Here is a 10,035-nt window from a genome sequence, read left to right as displayed (position 1 = left end):
TTTCTTCAATAACATTGCATAGTTAGAAAATATTAAAATATTGCTCACTTAATAAATATTTATTGAGCTGCTGCTGTGTGCCAGAAAATCTTATTGGCTGCATTATCTCATCAGAGGATCCTGGTATATTTGTAAATGTTTAAGCATTGTTGAAAAAGGATATATATTAATACATTAGAATTAAACATTGTGAATATGTGTTAATCATTTTAAGAAATGCAGAATTGAAATGGAGTCCCTATCCAGTGTACAATCAATACAATCAAGATCAGTTGTAAAACTTCATATCGAGAATAAGCTGTGTGTGATTGGCTTGCCTATTAATTTGCTTCTGAAAACTTAGGAACAGAACTCTAAGATTCTGTAATATATATATACATACACACACACGTCTGTGTGTGTGTGTGTATATATATAAATTACCTTTTCCTTTGGTATCAATTTGCCAGGAAAAAAAATCTTTGAGTATAACAGTCAGCAATGTATAATTCACTCAATATTTAATATTTATTAAAATTTACTATGGATTAGGCCCTGTTCTCATTTCTCTAAGTATAGAGGATACAGTAATAAACAAGGTCCTGTTCTCATGGAGTGAGTAAACAAATGAGGTAATTTTAGGTCAAGAGTGCTATTGAGGCTGGGCGAGGTGGCTCACGCCTGTAATCCTAGCTCTCTGGGAGGCTGAGGCGGGCGGATTGTTTGAGCTCAGGAGTTTGAAACCAGCCTGAGCAAGAGCGAGACCCCGTCTCTACTAAAAATAGAAAGAAATTAATTGGACAACTAAAAATATATAGAAAAAAAATTAGCCGGGCATGGTGGTGCATGCCTGTAGTCCCAGCTAGTTGGGAGGCTGAGGCAGGAGGATCGCTTGAGCCCAGGAGTTTGAGGTTGCTGTGAGCTAGGCTCATGCCACGGCACTCTAGCCCGGGCAACAGAGCAAGACTCTGTCTCAAAAAAAAAAAAAAAAAAAATGCTATTGAAAAAGGAAAACAGTGATATGGTAACTTTTAGTGGGAAGGGGTGCTGTCTTAGCTGTGGAGATCTGGAAAGGCCTTTGAGAAGGTGGGAGGTGACTTTGAGCTGAGAATTAAATGGGAGAAAAAAAGCAGCCAAGTCATCTTTGGAAGAGTATTCTAGGGAATGCTAGGCTGGAACAAGCTTAGGAAGGAGTTTGGCATCTTAGAAGATAAGAAAGGCCAGTGTAGCTGGAGCAGATGAGGGTGAGGAGTGGGATGGGGCGGGGCAGTGGTAAAGAGTCCAGATCGAGAGGGCTTTGTAGATCAGGATAAGGAGTTTGGATTTTATTCTAGGTGCACTGGGAACCTTTGTGGAATGTTACAAGAAAAAGCAGCATGATCTGATTGGAATTTTTAAGAAAACTACTTTGACGCGTAGGGCAAGGATAGCTTGAAGTGGGAAGTGGCAGGGGGAACCAGAGGAATCAAGGAGACTAGCTAGGTTGTGTTAAGATGAATCCAAGTGAGAGAACAAAGTGGTTTGGACAAGGGGGATGGAGTAGGGATGAGAAAAGTGGATAAATTATGTGTTTCGGAGGTAGAACTGTGCACAGGACAGGCTAAAAGGTTAAATGCAAGACGTGAGGGGAAAAGAAGAATAAACCATATTAAGTTGAGGAAGTATGCAGACAAAGCACATTTTCATCGGGGAGAAGTGGGGTTAGAATTGAGTTATATTTAGGTCATGTTGAGTTTAGGATATTAAGCTTGAGATGAAATGATTGCTATTTAACAGCATCTGTTCATCAGACTTTAGAAGGAAAACGAGGAGGATCAAGAGGAGGCAGAGGGGAGGGAGATTTCTTGAGGACGGTGATCTGGCACTCCACTCTCTTGAGAACTGATTCTAGGATGAATCCCGTTACAGGTCTTTCTTGATATAGCCATTTCCTACCAACCTTATTCAACTTCATAACTTCATTTATATATTCATTCCTTTGTTTAGCAAATGCTGAGCTCTTTTGTTTTTCATTTGATATCCAGTGTATCTTGTAATCGAATATAAGAAAACACTGGGGTGGGGGTGGAAACAGAGGTCATATATTAAGGGAGATAAAGACAGCCGTATCAACAGAATGGAATATTACATACATTTGTATATATTATACAAATATAAAATTTCTGTAAAAGCATGGAAGTATATGCCTGAATGTCAAGAAAGGATAGCAAAGGCCGGGCGCGGTGGCTCACGCCTGTAATCCTAGCTCTCTGGGAGGCCGAGGCGCAGATTATTTGAGCTCAGGAGTTCGAAACCAGCCTGAGCAAGAGCGAGACCCCATCTCTACTAAAAATAGAAAGAAATTAATTGGACAACTAAAAATATATAGAAAAAAATTAGCCGGGCATGGTGGCGCATGCCTGTAGTCCCAGCTACTCGGGAGGCTGAGGCAGGAGGATCACTTGAGCCCAGGAGTTTGAGGTTGCTGTGAGCTAGGCTGACGCCACGGCACTCTAGCCCGGACAACAGAGTGAGACTCTGTCTCAAAAAAAAAAAAAAAAGAAAGAATAGCAACATACTAATTTATAGACATATTTAACATCCATTATAATTTCAATAATTAAAAACATATACTTGGAAAGGTGAAAAAATGGAAATAGTCATATTGTAATGAATTATAAACATTTTTTATTCTTTCCTTAATATTGTGATTTTTATCTTTCCAACAAACATTTGAAAATTCCTTGACAACTTCCTAGGTTTTCATTAGAGGATTTTTTACTGAGCTGTTTCTATGCTAGGCACTGTGCTAAGCTCTGAGAATATGATCTTTAAGACATAGACTCTTAAATCTTAGATTTTCTTCCTCCAGATTGTGTTATTCAACTGGAGTTCGAAAGATAAAATTCAAGTATAACAAGCTTGGTCTTAAAACCAATCTTTATCCCAATAGCCATCAACATACTCTATTAGTATTTACTGTCTGTAGTGACATATTTTAAGACTGTCTTTAGTTATCAGCAGAAAATCTTGCTGGCTGCTTTGCAGGGCTGTACTCTGTTCACATAGCCTATTCCACAAACACTGTTTTCCCTGAGCGTGGCTTCCCGAAGACAGCTGCCTTCCAAGATTCCATTGCTTCTCTAAACCAGCACTTAGACTTTTTGGCCAAAAGGACCCTTTGCACTTAAAATTTAAACATAACCTTTTATGAAAATAATTGCTTTCCAAAACAAAAAAAAATAGAAGAGTAGCATATTTTATATTTTTACAAATATCTTTAATGTCTGGCTTCATAGGAAACAGCTTGATTCTCACAGCTGTTGTGATATAACATGTCACGTAGCCTTTGGAAAACTCCATTGTACATTTGTAAGAGAATGAGAGTGAAAAAGGTAATGTCTTGTTATGATGAAAATAGTTTCATGAGACTCCCCTTCCCTCGCCATTGCCTGAAGCTTCCCTGGACCATACTTTGAGAACTGCTACCCTAGGCGACTCTGAGTTGGGCATATTGCAGAGTGGATGCTGTTGAGGGTTGGTCTGGGAAACTAATGTGGCTGCAGTGGCTAGTCTAAGTGTCACATCCAAAGAAGAAATTGGATCCCTCCATTACTTAGTACACATTGGTTTTGGCTGAGTCTGGAGTCAGCAATGTCACGCCTTTGTTATTTTGCCACAGAATATACTGGATTTCTTGGCAATACTGGATTCTTTCACTCTGCGGTCCCTAATCCCCAGGCTGCAGACCAATATTGGTTCGTGGCCTGTTAGGAACTGGGTCACAGAACTCTGCCTTCCCCCTTTCCGTGGAAAAATTGTCTTTCAGGAAACTTGGGGCGGGGGAGGGGTGGGGGGCCGCACACACAGCAGGAGGTAAGCAGTGGGCAAGCAAGGGAAGCTTCATCTGTATTTACAACCACTCCCCATCCTCGCTTGCATCACTGCCTGAGCTCTGCCTGCCCCACCCTACCCCTGCCACCCCCACCCCTGTCTGTGGAAAAATTGTCTTCCATGAAACCAGTCCCTGTTGCCAAAACGGTTGGGGACTGCTTTTTTAACTAATACTGTTTTATCTGCATGAACTCTGTCAAAGCTCTTGTTGCTCTCATCTCTGTTAGGGTAGAGTTGCTGAAGGGTAATTAGGGGCTGTCTCTCACCTAGACAGTTGGTTCATTATTCTGTGTTAATTTTGCAAAATCTTACATGAAATACATATGCCCCAAATCCTTAGAAAGTGTTGGCAGCATGATAAAATTTGGGCCAGAGTTAATGGCTTGTCAGAACCACAAATTTATTTCAGACAACCTTTTGTTCCTCTTTTCCTCATCCCTAAAACCAATTACTGGGGCAATGACTACATACTAATAAAAAATGTTTCTTTTGACACAAAAGTCTTTTGCAATTTCCTTCTTAGTCTTGCTAGATTTGGACAGCTATAGGCTAAAGCATCATTCATTCATTCATTCACTTCATTCATTTGTTCACTTATTGAACCATATGTATTGAATGCCTGTTATCACAAGACTGCATATTACCTGTCGATCCTGAACAGTTGTCTGAGAAAAACATCGAAATTGGTATATGAATTTGAAAGTCTTCCAGACAGCATAGGCTATCTGCTGGGGAAATCCTAGCTATTAACAGATTTGTTTAAATGTCATTCTCATTCCTTTGCTGATATTCTCAGGGGCCACACTGGGTGAAGGAGAGACTTTTCTTTCTCCTTTACAATTCCTTGCGGAAAGTTGTTGCAATTGCCTAATTCAGTGGCATTTTCTGGATTTTTCTCTGTCTTGTTCATCTCTACTCCTCAGATCACAGTTTGAGCCTGTGCCATCAATTTCTCCCTGAATCATGTGAGAGGAAGGGCTTGATAAAGATACGTATTTTCCTTTCTATTTTTGTTTTTATGTTTGACTGGAAAGTGGAGACGCTCACATTTCAAATGCTATTTGTTTTGGTAATGGAATTTCTTCTTGCACTTGGGGGTTGGCAAACTTTTTCTGTAAAGGGCCAGATGATAAATATTTTAGACTTTTCGAGCTCTACAGGCTCTGCCAACTGCTCAAAGCTGCTGTTGAAAGTGGCTGCAGCCAATACATAACGAATGAACATGGCTATGCTCTAATAAAACGTGACTTACAAAACCAACTGACAGGCTGGCATTGGCTTGTGGGCTATAGTTTGCCAATTCTTGCTTTTATGGATTTGCTTTTGGAATTTCTTTAACACCTTATATATAATATGCTTATACAAGCTAACATAATTAAATTCTATCCAATCTATTAATCTATTAATTAATCTATTCCAGGCATTCTGCTAAGCACTTTATAAGCATGAAATAACTAAATAATTCATGTAATTGTCTCGAGTACTTCATGACATGGTTACTGTCATCCTCCTTTTACAGAATGTGACCTTGAGGCTTACCCAAGGTCACACAGCCAGTAAGTGGCAGAGTTATTTGAACCAAGGTCACTATGAATCTTTTACAAAGTTAACAAGCTGCTTGTTTCATTAATATCCATTTTAGTTTGAATGGAATGTAAGAAGGGACAACCACACCTCAAGTAAAATTGCTGACAAGCTACCAAGCCAGGTAGAAGCTATAATAAGGGAAGATTAACCTAAAGTCACACATTGTCCAAACCATAATTATAGCTATATCTATAACATAGCTATATAATATAGATATACAACTTTATCTACATAGATTTAATATTTTAAGAAAATTATCCATCCCTTCAGAGTAGAAGAAAAAATAATTTAAAAAATAAAAATTATCCATTTTGTTTCTAAGTAGCTGTTGCAATGTTTCCAAACTTTCCACGGACACCTTCAGTGCATGTCTATTTTTTGATTATCACAATCAGTTACTAATCATGAGATAGGAGGACAGAAAACTTGAATATGTTAGGGCAACAATAATTTTTTTAAATGGCCCAGTGTATATAGATGCATTAATATTGTAAGTGGCAGTACATAAACAAGCCTTTTAGTCATTTCATACTCCAGAGAGATGTAATCTCTTTGAAAAAAATGTAATGGGTTTCATCTCTATCAACCATGTTTAAAAAGAAATAAAAAAATTAATTGGAGGCCATAATGTCTATCCCTATTTTTAAAGATTTTTATCATTATCATTATTATTAGACTTCTTTGAAAACACCTAGGATGGGGAAAAAAATTCAAGAAAGCAACCAAGAACTACGTGTCAAGGAGAAATCCCAGAGAGAGTCCAGCTCTCATTAAACCTCACTCCCATAACCTGTAAAATCCAACCAGACTCTAAGCCAGTAACCTCTTTCTCAGGAAGGTCATGACCGAGTATTCATTTTTCATCTCTAGGAAGTGACAAGAAGGCCTTATATATGCTCTGTGTGAAAATGGGGTTCAAAAATTATAGTTAAGAAAAACAAGCCTGAGAAAGTGCGGGATGGTAATGAGTTGCTGACTCTGGCGTGACCCGCAGCAGCCGCTCACCAGCTCAGTATCAGCACAGGGCTCTTCCCCCCGCTTCCTCCTGCACTATCTCACTCACTTTTCTCCGCTGGTTATCTCAATCACTTTGCCTTTCCTGTTACCACTCTAAGTCAGGTTTTGTTATCAGAAGACTCATCGCCCTCCATAGTCATCTGTACTCTTGTGTGGATGATTTTTATGCTTTTAATTTCCACCTAAAACCTACTGCTTGGGCAGTAAGAAAATGGAACAATTATGTAAGAGGTTTTAACAATGAAAACAGAATAATCTCCAATCTGCTCTACCAGTTTTGTACAAAAGCCATTTGGAGGATGGCTTTATGTCACGGACTTACTGCCCTTTTAGACGCAAGAGTTTTGAACTCTGCTTCTGAATAGTGAATCCTTCATTTTCTTTTCCTATGTGTGGAGCCCATAAAATCGAATTACATTCCGCTTGTAAATAAGGAGAAATGATTTTCAAGCTCATCTCGAAAAGTAGCTCAAGTTTCATTCACTGAGGATGTGCCAGAGTGTCCCAAGTTGTAAAAAGTTTACTAATTCCACAGGCCTGCTTTTCACCTTCTTGATTCACAAGTCACATGTATCTTATGACATGAATGCAATAAGGCATGGTTACTAAATATAGAGGGTATGTTTGGAATGATCTGACTTGAAATATGGTTATGTGTTATAAATGAAAGCCACTTTGAGTTACTTTGGGGTGCTTGGAGAACTAGGCAGAATGTTCTAGAACAGCTGTTAATAAAATGTGACCTGAGTGACCACTGGTCAGCAGAGATGGTACTAAGCTGCCATAAACAGAACTGTGAGCTCCAAATTTAAGTACTGATTGCTCATTAAGCCGCTTCTTATGTGGGCAACTCTGTGTTGTTCCAAGGTCAACAGCAGGGATTTATTTTTATTTTATTTTTTTTGAGACAAAGTCTCGCTCTGTCATTCGGGTTAGAGTGAAGTGCGTCATCATAGCTCACTGCAGCCTCAAACTCCTGGGCTCAAGCGATCCTCCTGCCTCAGCCTCCCAGGTAGCTGGGATTACAGAATCATTTAGAAGTATTATTAAAATTCAGATTCCCCGGCTGTAGCCCAGACCTACTCAGAAACTCTGGGGGTGAGGTCCAGGAATCTACATTTCCGTAGAACCCCATGTGATCCTTATGTACATTATAGTGCAAGAACCCCCCGTTCTTGAAGTTACGAGAGGGAAGCTAGAACAAGAGAGTTTGGGAGCAGCTTTTATAGGGAGAAGCATCCTGAACCAGAAAGTTATTCTGTGCCTTTGGTTCCCAAGGGGAACTCAGCCTGGGGACAGAGGGACAGAACGAACATTCCCAGCAGCGTTGCATAGCCTAGGAGCTGCAAATCTCTCCTTTCCTGGAGCTCCCTCTACTGGGAGGAGAATTGTGCTGGGTGCACACCAGCTGGGGGGCTGAGGCTGGTAACCACAGTACTCGGTCTCTTAGGACTTGAAGTGAGATTGCCTATATAAAAGGTAGGCACTCCCTAATGACTCTTGAGGAATATTCTAGATTGCCTCAAGGGAAGTGAGGAAAGGGAAAGAGAGGTTGTTTGACTAGGAACACAAGACTGGGTGAGCAGCAGTTCTTGGGGGATTTGAATGGAAAAACCCAAATGGTTGTCCCAGGGGCGTGGTATTAGCTATTAATATTTACTGTGCAGTGTAGATCCAGGACCATTTCTCAGGAACTTGACAAGTTTGAGGTAGAGCAAATACTCAGGGATTTCCCCACTTTCATACCCCAAGAAGGGTTATATTCTGGTGACATCTGGTTAAAATAAAAATTAAGTGCCTGCTTACGGAGAAGCAATCCTTTCTCCTGTAGCAGACAGAGCATCTGAGCAGCTCGTCCCTGGGGAAATCCCCACGTTGCAGGCTGGAGACATGTTTGTATCTCGAACCTGCCATTAGTGCTGTCTTCCTTTGGAGGGGATGAAAGTCACGTGCCAGGTGGACGAGAGCTTGGAACTCATGAATGAGAAAAACGCAGCTCCCTCCTCCCATATCTCTGCAGCCAGACAGCCCAATATATCTCTATATATGCACACTATTAATACATGCAGTGCATATAGTCCAGTATACCAGTAGATGTGCACTTAGCATGTGGTGGACTTAGCCAGTGATTGGAGGTCCAGGGACCTCCTTGCTGCCCAGCCCAGTGGAAACGTTTCGGTCTCATCACTCCTGACCTCTTGATAGTCTGGCATTTGGCTGACTGACTCCTCCCTCCGTGAAGCTCTTTCCTCCTTTCCACCCACAGCGCTGCACTTTCCCACTTTCCCCTTCTTCTCTCTCACTCACCTTTCCTTTAAGAGCTTTTTCAATCCATCCCTTGCCTGTGATGACCCTTGGGCTTACAACCGAGGGTCTTCCCCTCCCCAGGCTCCCAGGGCAATGTCATCCATCCTGAAGACGTTAGTTACCGTCGGTATCTGGTTCGTCAGATTTTTAGTTCACTTATCCCCAAATTAGAGCTTGTCGAATGGCCCCCACCCCCGTGCACACACAGACACTCGTACTCATCTCCTTTTTAAAAAAAGTTATTATTTTAGTCTAAATGACTTTTTAAATCAATTTAAGAAATGCCTTCAATTTAAAAAAATAGTTCCAAAGAGTTTAAAATGAAAAGCTGCAGTCCCCAGTCCGCCCGTCCCCAGTCCGCCCGTCCCTAGTCACGCCCCTCGGCCACTCCGCGGAGGGAACCTGTTTGACTGTCTTTCGGCGGTTACCTGGATACGCTGTAATAACGTGTTCATGTCACTATTTCTTGATTTATCAATTAAAAACATTATCTATGACTTCTCCAATGATAGTAAAGAATTTAGCTGACTTGTAACACCCCCCTTCCCCTCCTCACTTCTATCTCCTAATGGAATTGAACACTTTTTGGTTAAGCCATATATGTAACACATGTACATGTATATACAGTGTATGATATGAGTAGGTGTAAATACGTGTGTGTATGTTCTTCCATTTCTTGACCACCCACTAAGATAAGGACATTAGTACCCCTGCCTTTCCCTTTTAACCTTCCTTTCCTCATCGACCTCACGAATCATCTGTATTTTCATCTATACATTGTCAGGGGTTGATAAATATACATTCTACTTATATAGTCATAATTAAGTTCTTGTATCTCTGTCTAGAGGGAGATTCTAAAAGTCAGTAATCAATAAACTACATCACAATGATTGTGTAAGTATCACCTACTGCAGAATCAAGTAAAATATACTGTGATTATGTTCCTTTCCTGCACAGATCTGTGTCCCTCCTGGAGTTCCTAATGGCCTTTTTCCCTTCAATATTTGCCCTTGACGTCTTCTGATTGTCGGACTCACCATAATAACCTTCGATTCTATAGCATTCTTCTCTCCCCCAAAGACCTACCCCAGGAGTCGCTTCCTGCTCCTTTCCGGACTGATTGTTCTCTGGTTCAATGCTCAGCTACCACCTGGGACTTCCCGTCACTACTCCAGAGTATCGCTTCTCTTTTCTGGATCCCATATCTTTTTTTGTTTGTTTATTAAAAATTTTAGGCTGGGCACGGTGGCTCACGCCTGTAATCCTAGCACT

Source organism: Propithecus coquereli, unplaced genomic scaffold, assembly GCF_000956105.1.
Source record: "Propithecus coquereli isolate 6110/MARCELLA unplaced genomic scaffold, Pcoq_1.0 Scaffold117, whole genome shotgun sequence".
Taxonomy (NCBI): Eukaryota; Metazoa; Chordata; class Mammalia; order Primates; family Indriidae; genus Propithecus; species Propithecus coquereli.
Note: the sequence above shows the minus strand (reverse complement) of the source record.